General features: G+C 35.9%; 1 pseudogene; it reads left to right on the top strand.

Annotated features, from left to right (window-relative positions):
- Positions 1-4,615: 4,615 nt before the first annotated feature.
- On the top strand, positions 4,616-5,375 carry LOC140531702 (large ribosomal subunit protein uL2-like; annotated as a pseudogene).
- The last annotated feature ends 10,537 nt before the right edge of the window (positions 5,376-15,912 follow it).

The following is a 15,912-nucleotide window of genomic DNA, read 5'->3' as shown; positions in this document are numbered from 1 at the left end:
CTAAGGTTCTGACTCATGCCCATTAGAGTGAAAGAGATGACAAAAAAATAAGAAAATGATAAATGGAGTGGCTGTGGGAAAACAGGAACATTGATGTACTTGTTAGTGGACCCATGAATAACTACAACCATTCTGGGAATCAATTTGGAATTATATACAAAAGTTATTAAACTGTACATGCCCCTTGATACAGCTATACTACTGCTAAGCCTATAGTCCCTCCTAAAAAATTCAAAGAAGTAGGAAAAGATCTTACGTGTACAAAATTACTCATAGCAGCTCTTAGCATGGTGGCAAAAAAACAAAACAAAACAAAAATCTTTGGAAAATAAAAAGATGCCCAGTAATTGAGGAATGACTGAATAAGTCATGGTACATGAATGTGATGGAATATTATTGTGTGGTAAGAAATGAAGAAACATGATTTCAAAGAAATGAGAAAGGCTAATGCAAAGGTGAAGTAAGCACAACATGGAGAACAGTACAAATTACCTCAATATTACAAAAATAACCAGCTTTGGAGATTTTCATAGACTGATGAAGAAGGAAATAATCAGAACCAGGAAAACAAATAGGAAAATAACAAGAACACTAAAAACGAACAACTCTGACATCTGTAAGAACCATAATCAATACAAGGACCATCCATGATTTAAGGGGATCAATGAAGAAACCTACTACCCACTTCCTGAAGGAAAGAATTAATAGATTTAGGGTGGAAAATTATTCATATACATATATATTTAAAGTGAATGTGTATATACAACAAATAAGGAACTTTATTTCACTTGATTATGTATATCTACTATAATAGAATTTGTTTTTCTTTTCTTATTTTTACATTGGGGTGGAAGATAAAAAGGAGAGAAAATATATTTCTGTTAATAAAAAATATTTAAAAATAGGGAGGTGAAAAGGTGCTATAGATGCAGAATGGGGCATGTACTTTTGATGGGGTACTTGGATGCCTGTGCTTGGACACCAGTTCATAAGTCACATTTCTCCCTAGTCTCAAAACATTGTCCCAAGTAGTTTCTCCCCAGTCCAAGAACAGCCTGCCCCAACAACAACCGTTATCTCCCTTCCTGCTACAGGAGCCAGCTGCACCTGTAGAATTTATTAGTCTGAACCAGCTGTGTACTGCCTGAACTGGCTACGTCCTAGGTCATAACAACGTTTACTATTCACTAACTAATCGTATTTATCCTAGACTTAGACATACGTATATTCCTCTTACATTTATCTTGTCTAACACGACATTGATGAGAGCAACGTGGATATTACTTAGTCAGTCCTGCCCGTTGGTTGACTTAGCAACATATCAGACATAAAAACCAGACTTCCATGTGGCCCCCTTCCCCCCTTTCCCCTGCTCCTTGGGTTATTTCCCAATGAACTCTGGGTAAAATAGCTGTGCAGTAGATACCAAAAATTCATGTTCCCTTAAGAACTCACCACTTCTTAACCATTCCCTAATCCCATCCCCAATCACCTAGTCATCACACTTGGCACATGTCTTGAATATCCTATATAAACTTTACCTGTACCCTATTCAAATCGCAGATTCCCTAAGAACTCTTGCCCATTGAAGAAGCCTAATAAATCTTTACCACCTTGACCTCAAGAATGCTTGAGTCTGTAAAATTATTTTCCAGATGGCCCGTGCAGGGAACTCCAGTCTTGGGGTTCCTCTATAGTTCTTCTATCTTTCCTGAGCCCTCATCCCTTTCAGATGAAGTCACTGTAGTTTTAATTTTGCTTAATTGTTTTATTTTATTGAGTGAGACCTTGTATGGTAAAGAAATAATTTGTAAATAGAATGCAAAAATAAAATAAATATGTAAATAAAAAAGCATCAATGTATTATTTCTTCAAAATATTTTGAAAAAAATCCATAGTAAGACTTTCTCTTCCCTCAGAAAAAGTGTTAAAACTCATGTTGAGCTATTTACTCCCATTTTTCTTTTCAATAATAAATATGCCACATATCTCTTCTTCATTTGTTTTGAAGTAACAGTGGTATTCATAAGCATATTAGAATAACACAGACCTACAGACCTTATTGAACAGCTATCTGGAGGATGGGGGAGGGTATCACATGATCTAGGTTCAAATCGTCGTTCTGTGAGACCTCAGGTAAGTCCCTTTACCTTTAGACCTTAGGTTCCTCCCCTAGAAAATAAAAATAAAAAAAAAGATTAGATAAATAATAAAGCAAAAATAAATAAATAATACATGATAATACATAGGTGTCAAACCTATTACAGCACTTCCAAGGGAAAATGTAATTAAGAAATATTTAACAAAATATGTAAAAATACAATAAATCATGGATACTACTTTAAAACTAAGTCAATAAGCAACCCATAGGCATCCTTTAGTGGCACCATTTCTATTTGTTTGAAAACATTGCTGCAGACCATTTTTTGTTTCATTTGTGGGCCTGGACTCATTCCTTACGTTTATGTAATTGGACTGGGTGCCTACTACAATGAATATGACAATCTTAAGTTAATTTGAAGAAACTGGCATTGTCCTTATTCTCAAAAAGTGTATCATTGATTGGTAAGTCAGAATAGATAACACAGAGGAAGCACAGAGATAAAGAGAGTGGAAATGTGATTTTACTGCTACAGAGAATTCCTGGAGAAGGAGATTGCCTTGGTCAATGTAGGCTGGCAACTTCTCATGGACTCATATTCTTCTAGTTGCCCAGGACACTGAGAGGGGATTTGCCTAGGGTTGTTGTTGTTTTTCCTCTTTTGTTTTCTAAGATTACTGATGTCAGGGGTCATCGTGACATCATGACTTGCAAGTGAATTGATCTTAAGTGAGGGAGGGATTTCCAAAGTCATGAGCCTCACTCTCTCCTAGGAAGTCATATTCTCAGTGGCCGGATATAGATCAGAATGACTGGAGATAACCCTGGACGTAGTGAGAGGGAGATCTTTTTACCTTTCTTACCTAGGGTTACATAGTCAGCATGTATTAGAGGCAGGATTTGAAGTCAGGTCTTTTCTGACTCCAAAGACAGATCTCCATGTAACTACACCACACCACTTCTCATAATAAACATACAGAATATAAATTATATTCTGAGTATCTCCAAAGTCTTAAACCACACACGTTTAAGCTATTAAAAGCTTAAAGTTATTATAAAAATACATTATATTTGTCTTAATTATATAAATATATTAATGAAAGGATTAACCCTCGTCCCTGGTGGGGTCACTTGTTAAACTTGACAAATTTCACTCAGATAGAGTGGGAACTAGAGAATATACTGGAGTGTTTTCCATTCATCTCTAATTCACTTTTTCAATTTTCTGAATTCAGAAATTTCACATTTCTTGGATCCCTCATCACTAAATCTGCTTCACTTTGAAAAGTTCAGTTTACAAGCATAAGATTCCTTTCCTGACTCCTCTTCCTCCTTTCCCCACAGTCTCATGCATGTCTGTGCCTTGGAACGTCTGTTCTCCTTCCCACAGAGGGCTCATTCATTTTTATGGTTCCACTGGTCTCCCATTGTCACTTATAACTTACGTCTCCCAAGGCTGATACCTTCAATTCTGTTTTCTCATCCAGGTAAAATTCTCATAGTTTCAACTGCCTACTTTATAGACATTTCCACTGGTCCATGCATTTAGATATGAAAGGACCTCAGGGGCTCTTTAATCCAATATCCTCATTTTATGGATGAGGAAACTGAGACTCAGGGAAGTAAAATCTTGTGTCCAAAGTCCCACAGGTAATGCTGGAAATGGAGTAAACCCAGATCTTTAGACTCTAGAACCAATACTCTTTCCACTGTACCATGTATATCACACATACATCCTACCATCATTTCAGACTCTACAAGTATCAAATGAACTTGGCATTCCCCTTTTCACCTCCTTCTCCAAACTTCTCTTTCTTTGACAAATATTGTTCCTATTTTCCCAATCATCTGATTAATGACCAAGTCTTGTTAATGCATTCATGTTTTAAAAAATTGTGTCACAAATCACTTCTCATTTACAATGCCTCCTCCCTGGTCTTTCTGGTTCCAGCTTCTTTCCTTACCAATATACTCTGTATTGGGGCTTTTGGGAGCCATGGGGGGGACAGTGAATAAAGCATCAGATCTAGAGTAAGGAAGACTTGAGTTCAAATTTAGCCTCAGATACCTAGTGCCAGTGTGACCTTGGGCAAGTCACTTAATCCTGTTTTTATCAGTTTCCTCATCTGTAAAATGAACTGGAGAAGGAAATGGTAAAGCACTCCTGTATATTTGCCAAGAAAACCCCAGATGGGGTCATAAAGAGTTGAATATTACTGAAGTGACTGAAAAACAATACATTCTATATACCAATGCAAGGCTACACTATTTAAACATCGTGATCAAGATGCTGTTTTACTGTTCCAAAATGTTCAGCTGGTCATTAATTTCTATCACAAGTCAGGTTTTCAATGTTTTCCATAGTCTGTTCTCTACCCCTCCCATTCAATTTAATTTTCCACTAGCCTCAATTCACACCTTCCAACGTAGTCTAAGTCAAGATATCAACCTATGATGTCACTGGTCTTCTTTGAAAATGAAGGACCATGCAAGTTCAGAGCCAGACCATACAAGATGGGTTGAGTGATTCATCGTCAGAGGAAAGGTGCTGGCTCTATCTTCCACACTCACGTGAAGCACAGAAAAGGGGCTGCCAAGCTCCTGACTGTCAACTTCTCCAAGAGGCATGAGTATATTAAAGTTATCTTAAAGGACATACTCCATGATCCAGGCCAAGGGGCTCCTCTTACAAAAGCAACTTTTCAGGATCATTGCCAATTTGAAAAAAGGACAGAGTTACTCATTGCTGCTGAAGGCATCCACACCGGCCAGTTTGTGTACTGTGCTAAGAAAGCTCAGCTCAAAGTTGGCAATATTCTCCCAGTTGGCACTATGCCTGAAGGGACCATAGTGTGCTGTTTTGAAGAAAAGCCTGGGGACCACGGAAAGCTTGCCGGTGCATCTGGAAACTATGCCACAGTGATTTCTCACAGTCTTGAAAGGTGAAGCCACCTTCAGGCTCTAAGAAAGTGAGCTGCTCTACAAACAGAGCTATGGTTGGTTTTGTTGCTGGAGTAGGTAGTATTGATAAACCCATCCTTAAGGAAAGTTGTGCCTACCACAAATACAAGGCCAAGAGAAATTGCTGGTCTCAGTCAGGGGTGTGGCCATGAGTCCTGTGGAACATCCTTTAGGAGGAGGTAATCACTACCATATTGGAAAACCATCCACCATTCAAAGAGATGCCTCAACTGGAGGAAAGATAGGTTTCATCACTGCCACAGGTACTGGTTGGCTCTGGGGTACCAACACTGCACAGGAGAAGGAGAACTAAAGTACAGAATCCTGACAATAAAAATTGTTTTGGAAACTGTAAAAGAAAATGAAGGACCACCACCACCAAAAACAACAGCAACCAATCTCCTTAATTTCTGGGTTTCATTTTAACTTCTATCTTCAGCATCTAACAAGGAATACAGTAGGCACTTAATAAATGATTGTTGCTTGCTCTTTAATTAAGTCAGACATCTTTCTATTGAAAACAGTGTCTTTCCCCTAACTCTTTGACTACTCAGATCCTAAATATCTTTACCCACCCAAAGAAGACATCCTCATGTCTTATCTTATTCATGAAGTTTTCCCATGACTGTTCTAGCTCTTAGTAGTATTGGTGGAATACTTGTTCTTTATGAGTTAACTTTGTGTCATTACAGTCCAGAAAGTTAGTGAGATCTTAGGTTACCTTCTGAGAAGCATAGCTGTATGATCAACTGGATGATGAATCAGTCACTTTTTCCTAACCTCATTAAATCATCAACTTTCAAATAAAATTTAAAAAGGAATTCTGCATCAGAAGTAGAGCAATTACTGCTGAGATTATAGAACAAAAAAGGGGAAAAGGCCAAGAGAGCAAAATGTTTATAGATTAACACTGGAAAACTGATATTCTTAAAGCATTTGTTCAGGATTAGCCTCCATGCTTACCCAATATGCCTTATCCCTTCCCCACTCACAGAAAGCAGCAGACACTGTCTCTGCCCTTCTATGAGGATGAGGGTAGAGGTATAAAAGCCTGCTGCCTTCTAACTAGAGCCTGGACCTCAATAAGAGAGCCTGAGGCTATTGAAGCTTTGTCAGAAATACCCACCTTGCCTTCCTCCTAACCTATAAAAAGTGGTAAGCAGTGATTCAATCTAGGCACAAGAAAGAAAGGAGGAAATTCAAGGGAGGAGTTGGCACAGGGGACCAACATGTTTGGCTATGCTGGGCCTTTGACAAAGAGGACAGAAATATAACTGGAGCAAGGCCTAGCCTCTCAGAGATTAGTCATGACAGGGATCAAAGCCAGAAAATCCTATATTCCCAAGCATATGGAGGCTGAGGCAGTTTTATAGCCCATTCTTCAGGGTATACTTATAGCAAAGGAAGAAGAGTCACAAAGTAATGAAACAACATTTTAAAAGAGTCAAATGCCAAAGATTGCAAGAGGAAAACCTTTCAATAAAAGTCTAGAGTACAAGCAGATAAATCAGCAGGGAGAATCCTAAAACCAGAAAGAATGAGTAACATATGTCCTCAAATTATTTACAAAACTCCCTAAACAAATGTTGTAAGACAAAAAAAGTTAATAGTTATGCTTGTCAAGTTCAGAATAAAACAATGAAAAATTTTGAAACAAAGTGTATGAAGAAACAGTTCCCAAAGAATTTCAAGCTATCAACAGCCATAAGAACACATGATCCAAATGGGTAAGAGTAAGAGAAGTGCCACTTAGAAGAGGTTTCACATCACACACTGAAAATTGGCAAATAATGACAAAACTTAAAGCATCTAGATCCAATATTTGTAAATATAGGCATAGCAATTTTCTTTGTGGTAGCAAGAAACTGAGACAAATTGGAAAATGGATAAGCAAACAGTAACAGAGGAATATAATGGAATGTTATGCTTCAATAAGAAATGATGGAAGAATTCAGAAAAATGTGGGAATGTGCATAAGAACTAAGCAGAAACAGAACAATATACAAAATGACTGCCACAGATGAGAGTAGGGACTGTTCAATTTTTGGATTTGTATCTCCACTGCCTGGGACATAACCTGACATATAATAAACATTTAATAAATCCTTGTTGATTGAAAATAAACAAATGAAAAAGAAAATGAACTAAGATCTGATTAACTGCCAAGTCCTGTGGCCTCAACAAAGCATGAAACAATGAGAAACTCCAGAATGATTCAAAAATGAAATTTATAAAAAAAAAAGAAATCAGGAAAGAATATATGCCAAAACTTAGAGCTCTTAATGTGGAATATAAAAACTAAATTAGCAAAATAGTAAAAATAATGCACAATGAAAAGTATGTCTAAATATTTAAAAGAGAGATGAACAGACTTGGAATTCTGAAGTAGAGGAAAATCTGGTAGAACAGAGCAAAAGTCAACAATATTAGAAGAACACATATTATATATGTGTAAGCCAAAGAAGACTGATTTTGAAGACAGGATAAAGAAGATAAATTAAGAATAATTGCAAGTTAAATGAACAGGTGCTTATTAAGCATATGCTATGTGCCTGGCACTGTGCCACACACTGGAGAGACAAAGAAAGGCAAAAAAAAAAAATGATCAGAACTCCATAATTCAGGAAATTATTCAAGTAACCTGCCCAGAATTTCTGAATACAGGAAATAAAGTACCAATCCAGAAAATCCACAAATCAGCTCCAGAAAACAAACAAACCTGCTTTTCAAATTCTAAGACACATAAGGGTTAATTACTTCAATAACAAATTCTGCAAGTGGCCAGAAGACTTTCAAAAGGAAAGGAATTTTGAATAATACAAGACTTTTTCATTGACAAGAAATTGCAGAAAGGAATAGAATAGTACATTCCTAAAAGCAAAATAAACTAAACTGCAAACCAAAATGCAAGCTAAAGCTAATCACCAAGAAGAGAAGTAGGCATTCAACAAGATAGGCGTTTGGGATATTTCTGCAGAAAAAGGAAAAAAAAACCAAACAGAAGTGAACAGAATATTCCACTTGCATCTCCACCTCTCTTCCTTCGTTCCTTCATTCCTTCGTTCCTTCGTTCCTTCCTTCCTTCCTTCCTTCCTTCCTTCCTTCCTTCCTTCCTTCCTTCCTTTTTCTTCTTTCCTTCCTTGTCATTTCCAAACCCTTAAACCCAGTGCACTCTGAAGCCCATGGGTTGAACAAAAATAGGTCCCTGTTCAAGCTCCACTTAATGGCTGGCTTACAGTGATTATCAATAGTAACAGTTTCTCTTTCCCTCCCAGCTTGATTTAATTATTTTTTTCTTTTGCTCATTAAAAGGACCATTCCTTGACTACTTCTTAAAGAGGCCTATTCATACAATGGGCATTATCTCCCTCTAAGTGAGTACCTGAAAAAACCTTGCCTAAAAAGATCAAAGTCTCAGGGGTGGAGCCAAGATGGCAGAGTAGAAAGACATACATATTCTCGCTCTCCTCACGCAGCCCATAAAATACCTGTAGAGAGGGACTCTCAACAAATTTTGGAGCAGCAGAAGTGGAGAACAACAGAGTGGAGGAGGTTTTCAGCCCAGGGTGACCTGAAATGCCCACGGGAAAGGTCAGTTGCACCAGATACACAGCCCAACCCAGCCTTGGCCACGTGGTAAGGCTTGGGAACAGCCCTTGGGGTGGAATCTCCTGTCACAGTAGCAGCGGGTTTGCAGATCCCTCAACCCACAGGCACCAAAGGTCAGTGACAGGGCTTTTTCAGTTGGCTGGAAAAGGAGAAGGGCCTTCCTATAGCTCCAGCCTTAGGCAACAGCCACAGAGTCCACATTGGTCAGGTGGCAGCAGTTCCCACAGCAGCCTCTACAGCAGTCCACATCCAATGTTAGATCGTAAAAACCATGGGGGCGCTGAGCAGCCCATTCTTACCTCAGCCTTGTGTAGAGGCCCTGAGAGAACTGATCTTTATATCACACTGAATGGAAGCCCTGCCCATGCAGCTTATCTGAATCTCAGCCCCAGTGCTGGTGTGGTGGAAATAGAGGCCAGGTGGCTGTGGAGAGGAAACTCTGCTAAGATTCTGGGCACAAAAATCTCTTCCTGCTCCCAGACCAGTGTATACGCTTGATTGTACCACCTTGGAGGAACTGAGATCTTACAGATTCCCAGAGTATACCCTACTCTTGACAAAGGACCCAAAAGTTAAGTAACTGGTTGGGAAAATGCCCAAAAAAGGGAAAAAAAAATAAGACTACAGAAGGTTACTTTCTTGGTGAACAGATATCTTCTACCATCCTTTCAGATGAGGAAGAACAATGCTCACCACGAAGGAAAGATGTAGAAGTCAAGGCTTCTGTATCCAAAACATCCAAAATAAATATTCAATGGTCTCATGCCATGGGAGAGCTCAAAAAGGATTTTGAAAATCAAGTAAGAGAGGTGGAGAAAAAATTGGGAAGAGAAATGAGAGAGATGCAAGAAAATCATGAAAAGCGGGTCAACACCTTGCTAAAGGAGACCCAAAAAAATGCTGAAGAAAATAACACCTTTAAAAAGACCAAAATCTCCCATTGCATTCTGGGTCATTTCCAGTCATCCTGATGAATATCTGGTCACTGGATCCAGATGGCTCAGGAGGAGAAAGTGAGGTTGATGACCTTGCATAGCCCTCCCTCACTCAAAACAAAGGCAAGTGCAAGTCATGTCATCATTTCTCTGACATCATGGTCCTTTTTGAAAATGAAGGATGAACACAACCAGTGTAAGAAAGACTGATCCTACGTAGTAACAAAAAAGAATCATTTAGAGATTTAGAAAACATGTGAGTGTGAACTTAAAGAAAAAGGACAAGTAAAGGTGGAGGAACAGAAATGGAGTACATGAACTAAACTCTATGAACTCCTCCACATCATATGAATCAATGTATTTTGTTGAATGGAAGGGCACAAACATGAGGAGAGATGATTGAGGATCAGAGTCTGAGGTGCAGCTAAAGCAGTCCTCAGAGGAAAAATCATGTCTCTAAAATATACATTAACAAAATAGGAATAAAGAATGGTTAATTAATTGGATATCTGATTGAAATTAGAAAATCAACAAACAAACCTAAATTAAACACAAAAGAAAAAGATCCTGAAAATTAGGAAAATAAAATAGAAAATGAATAACATAGAAATGATAAGCTAAAATATGATCAGTTAATCAAAAAAACATTTATCAAGTACTTAGTATGTGCCAGGCACTGTGTTGAGCCCTGGGAATACAGAGAAAGGCAAAAAACAACCCCAACTTTCAAGGAACTCACAATCCAATGGAAGAGACAACTTGCAAAAATGTTATGCAAACAAGCTATATGTAAGATAAATTGGAAATAATCAACAGAGATTGTTGAATCTCTAGAAATATCGGGGACTGGGAAAGGTTTCCTATAGAAAATGGGATTTTAGCTGGTACTTAAAGAGAACCACGGAAAACCAGGAGGAAAAGATGAAGAAGAAAAAACATTCCAGGCATGGGAATTGAAAACACCATGGAAGATGGAACAACAAGCACTCTGGATAGCAGAGTATATGGCAGAGTAGGAGGGGGAGAGGGAAAGGAGTATGAAGTGTAAAAATACTAGAAAGAACATGAAGGCAGGATATAACTTTGAACCCAAACAGAGGATTTTATACTTGATCCCAGAATTGATAGGGATTCAATGGAGTGTGTTGAGTAGGAGGGTTAAGAGTTAAATTTGGAATTCTTTGACAGCTGAGTAGAAGATAGATTGGAGTAGGGAGAGACTCATGGCAGAGAGACCAACCAGCAGGTAACAGTCTGGGTGTGAGGTGATAAGGACCTGCATCAAGGTGGTGTCAATGACAAAGGAGAGAAGGGGGCATAAATGAAAGATGTTATAAGGTAAAATTTATAGGTCTTGGGTTCTTTGAAAAGGCTAATAAAATTCACAGAACTTTAACCAATCTGATTAAAAAGAAAAGGGCAGAAAATCAATAAAATAAAACATAAGTTGAAATCACAAAAAGAGAAAAGAGAAAAGAATGATTAAAAAAATACTCTATAGCTACATCTGAGAATTTAAACTGAGAATTTAAAAGAAATAGAGGGTTTCTTTTTTTGTTTTACAAAAAATATAAAATGTTAAAATTAAAGTACATTAAATAGAAAATGAAATTAAATTGTTATGGAACTACCAGAAGAGGAAAATAAAAATCCAACCCTAGCACAGATAGATAAATAGTTGAATTTTTTTAATTTTTGTTTTCAGTTCCAATTCTCTCCCTCTCATCCATTAAGAAGGCAAATAATACAATACTAATTATACATCTAAATTTATGCAAGATATAGTTCCATATTAGCCATGTTGCAAAAAAAAAAAAAAAGAAAATTTTAAAATATGTTTCAGTCTGAATGCAGAATTCATCAGATCTCTTTCTGGAGCTGGATAGCATTTTTCCTCATGAGTCCTTTGGAATGCTGCAGATCAGAGTAGCTCACTGATTGAGTAACTAGTTGATTATTGCTACAATACTGCTGTTACTAAGTACAATGTTCTCCCGGTTCTGCTCATTTCATTTTGCATCAGATCATATAACTCTTCCAAGATTTATTTTTCTGTTCATTGAGGGAAGCTTTCAGTGTTTTCTCATTATATATAAAGCTTTCCCAAGTAACACAAGAGTAAGTGAAAAGATCCTCCTTTTCCCTATAATTAATTGAAATAGTTCTAGACATGATAGAATAACAAAAGAAGAGAAAATTAAAGGCATAAAGAGACAAAAAATAGGATCCTAAAGATAGAAAGCAAAACCATCCCTGTTTAGTGATGACAAGATGGTTTATTTGGAAAGTCCTAGGAAATCATCAAAGAAATTGAGACAATGAATAACTTCAGTAAAGGAGCAAGTTATGAAGTAAACACACACAACCCAATAGCATTTTTATATAGTAAGAAGAAAATCCAGGAGGAAATGATAAAAAGGTAATTCTCATTCAAAATAATTATATAATGCACAAATCATCAGAGAGTTAATCTACCAAACATACTCAAGAGCTATATCTGTACAGCTAAAAATGCTCCTTTTAAAAAACAATAGAGATTAACTGAAATAGCTGGAGGAATATTCAGTGCTGATAGCTTGCTGTGCCAATATAATAAAAATGATAATGCAACCAAAATTAATTTATAAATTTAGTGCTATAGAAAACTACAGAGAACATATTTTGCAAAGCTAGACAAAACAATAACGAAATTCATTTGAAAGAGCAAAACATCCAGAATGTCAATGGAAATAATGAAAAAAAAAAGTTGGAATAAAAGGGAAATATTGCAACCAAACCTCATACTATATTGTAAAATATATGTGCACATATTAATTATGCATATAATATTATATTGTTTAATATTATATCATATCATCAAAAATATTGGCTATTGGTTAAAAATAGGAAAGATTCATGAAACAGACTGAGATCATGAGATCACTGTTTAAGAGCTGGAAGAACACTCAGAAGTCATCTAGTCCAAAATTTTCATCTTACAAATATGGAAGTTGAGACTCAAAAGGATTAAATATTTTGTCCAAAGACACATAGGCCATAATCTTCAGTAGTGGAATTTGAGGCTCTCAAATGTGCTCTGTGCCCTAGAGACAGGTGCCTTTTGAATTACTGAAGCTTAAAATTTTCTTTTGTAATAGGTTGCATTCTGTATATTCATTTTACTGTATTCTAATTCTCCAAAATTGGCAATTCTTACATTATTTATGACAGCTTTATGCTAACCACAAAACTTGATTGACTAGAGCATACTAGCCCAAGCAATTCCAGATATCAAAAATATATCATAAAAAGTATATCATAGTGTACAAAATGATTGCCATGCTAATAGAATATCTTCTATTTGCTACAATTCCATTTCTTTATTCTAAGTTTTATACAGAAACTGATCTATAATTTTATTGTTATATACAAAATTGATATCCAGTATGATTTTATAACAATGTTTAAATGTTTAAAGAGTAGGTGAATCTGTAAAAATAAACATGAAATATATTGTCTTCTTCACATTTCTACACTCTAACTAGTTTCCTATTTATATTACTTCACTTCTTAGGTTAGGAAGAATCAGAAATAGTTGAACACAATAGCCCAGTGGTTGTTAAATGCCCAGACATAAATTACTAGGAAAAAACTCTCTATTGAACAAAAGTTTCTGGCAAAAATTGGAAAACAGCTTGGCATAATTAAATATAGAACAAAATATTATACCACATATCACAATAAACTAAAAATGGGTATGTGACCTAATAATTTAATGTGATGAATACTGAGAAGCATGGAAAAGACATATAAACTGATGCAGAGTCAAGTAGTAAAAACCAGGAAAGCAACATACGTAATAAAGTTAACAGTGCAAATGGAATGAAGAATAGAACAACTGAAACTGAATTTTGGGAGGTGGTTATGAGGTTTTAATGCCTTAATACATCTAGTTCTGAGAGAGAAAAGTTGAGGTCCCACAGTATTATAGTTTTATTTTCTATTTCCTGCAGTAACTCATTTAACTTTTCCTTTAGGATTTGGATACTATGCTATTTGTTGATTCGTGTTACTTCATTGTCTATGGTATCATTTAACAAATGCCTTCCTGCTTAATTCTTTCAATCAGGTCCAATTTTGCTTTTGTTTTTGATCATGATTGCAATTCCTGATTTTTTTTTTTTACCTCAGCTGAATGAAAACAGATTCTGCCCCAGCCACTGATTTTATTCTGCGTGTCTCTATGTTTCCAGTGCATTTCTTTATAAACACCATATTGTTGGATTTGGGATTTTAATCCATTCTTCTATCCATTTTCATTTTATAAGTGAGTTCATTCCACATCCAATTCACATTCACAGTTATGATTAATGACTGTGCATTTTTCTCCATCCTATTTGCAACTTGCTTCTCTCTCTCTCTCTCTCTCTCTCTCTCTCTCTCTTTCTTTCTCTCTTTCTCTCTCTCTCTCTTCTCTCTCTCCCTCTCTTCTCTCTCTCTCTTTCTCTCTCTCTCCCTCTCTTCTCTCTGTCTCTGTCTCTGTGTGTCTCTGTCTCTCTCTGTGTGTCTCTTTCTCTCTCTCTGTCTCTCTCTGTGTTTGTGTCTCTGTCTCTGTGTGTCTCTGTCTCTCTTTCTCCCTCTCTGTCTCTCTCTCTCTACCTTGTCCTTCCTCAAAGGTAACATCTATACTAAACATATAAGCAACAAATAGCATAGCATTCAAATTCTTAAAGGAACGTTAAATGAGTTGTTGAAGGAGACAGTAAAACTATAATAATGTGGGACCTCTCAGTACTAGATTACCCTAACCACAAAATAAACAAAAAAGAAGTTAAGAAGACTAAAAGAATTTTAGAAAAGTTAGACATGTTAGATCTCTGGAGAAAACTGAATGTGAACAGAAAGGAATATACCTTGTTTTCTCAGCTATACATGGCAAAAATACATGAGGTATTAGGATGTAAAAACCTCACAACCAAATGCAGAGAAGCAGAAATATTCAGTGCATCCTTGTCAGACCATAATGCAATGAAAATTGTTTTCAATAAGAGGCCATGGAAATGTAGACTTAAAATTACTTGGAAACCAAATAATCTAACACTAAAGAATCAATAGGTCAAAGAACAAATCATAGAAACAATCAGCATTTTCATTAAACAGAATGACAACAATAAGATAATGTTCCAAAATTTATGGGATGCAGCCAAAATAATACTCAGAGGAAATTTTATATCTGTAATACATACATTAACAGAATAGAGAAAAAGCAAATCAGAATTGACTCATATCCTTCAAAATTGGACATGCAACTAAAAAAAAAACCCTAGAATTGGAGATCCTGAAATCAAATGAGAGATTAACAAAATTGCAAGTAAAAAACAAAAACAAAAATATTGAACTAATAAATGAAATTAAAAGCTGGTTTTATTTTTTAAAAACATAAATTTGATAAGTGATTAATTTGATTTTACAAAGAAAGAAGAAAATCAAATTACCAATATCAAAAAATGAAAAGAGTGCGTTGACCACCAATGAAGATGAAATAAAAGCAATTATTAAGAGCTGTTTTGTGTAATTGTATGCCAGTAATCTAGAAATCTAAGCGAAATGGATAAATATTTACAAAAATAAAAATTGTCCAGATTAACAAAAGAGGAAATGGAATACTTAAATAATCCTATATTAGAAAAAGAAATTGAACAAAACATCAATAAGTTCCCTAAAAAAAAAACAACAACAAATCAGATGGATTGTTGAGTGAATTCTACCAAATATTTAAAGAGCCATTAATTACAATACTATATGAAATATTTGGAAAAATAGGCAAAGAAGGAGTCTTACCCAATTCCTTTCACAACACAAATATAGTGCTGAAACAGAAACCAGAAAGAGAAAAAACAGAGAAAGAAAAGTATAGATCAATTTCCCTAATGAATATTGATGCAAATTTTAAAAATAAAACACTAGCAAAGAGATTCCAGCAATATATCCCAAAGATCATATACTATGACCAAGTGGTATTTATACCACCAGGAATACAGGTGTGGTTCAACATAAAGAAAGCTATCAGCATAAACTTCTATGACTATCTCAATAAACGCAGAAAAAGCTTCTGACCAAATTTAGCAACTCTCATTGCTATTAAAAACACTAGAAAGCATAGGAATATATGGCACTTTCCTTGAAATGGCAAGTAGTATCAGTCTAAAACATTTAGTAAACATCATCTGCAATGGAGTTAAGGTCCCAATAAGATCAGAGGTAAAGCAATGGTACTCATTATCACCATGATTATTCATTATATTACTAGAAATACTAGCTATAGCA

This window comes from Notamacropus eugenii, chromosome 3 (genome assembly GCF_028372415.1).
Source record: "Notamacropus eugenii isolate mMacEug1 chromosome 3, mMacEug1.pri_v2, whole genome shotgun sequence".
In the NCBI taxonomy this organism is placed as follows: Eukaryota; Metazoa; Chordata; class Mammalia; order Diprotodontia; family Macropodidae; genus Notamacropus; species Notamacropus eugenii.
The sequence above is the reverse complement of the archived record's forward strand: the minus strand, read 5'-3'. Positions and strand labels throughout refer to the sequence as shown.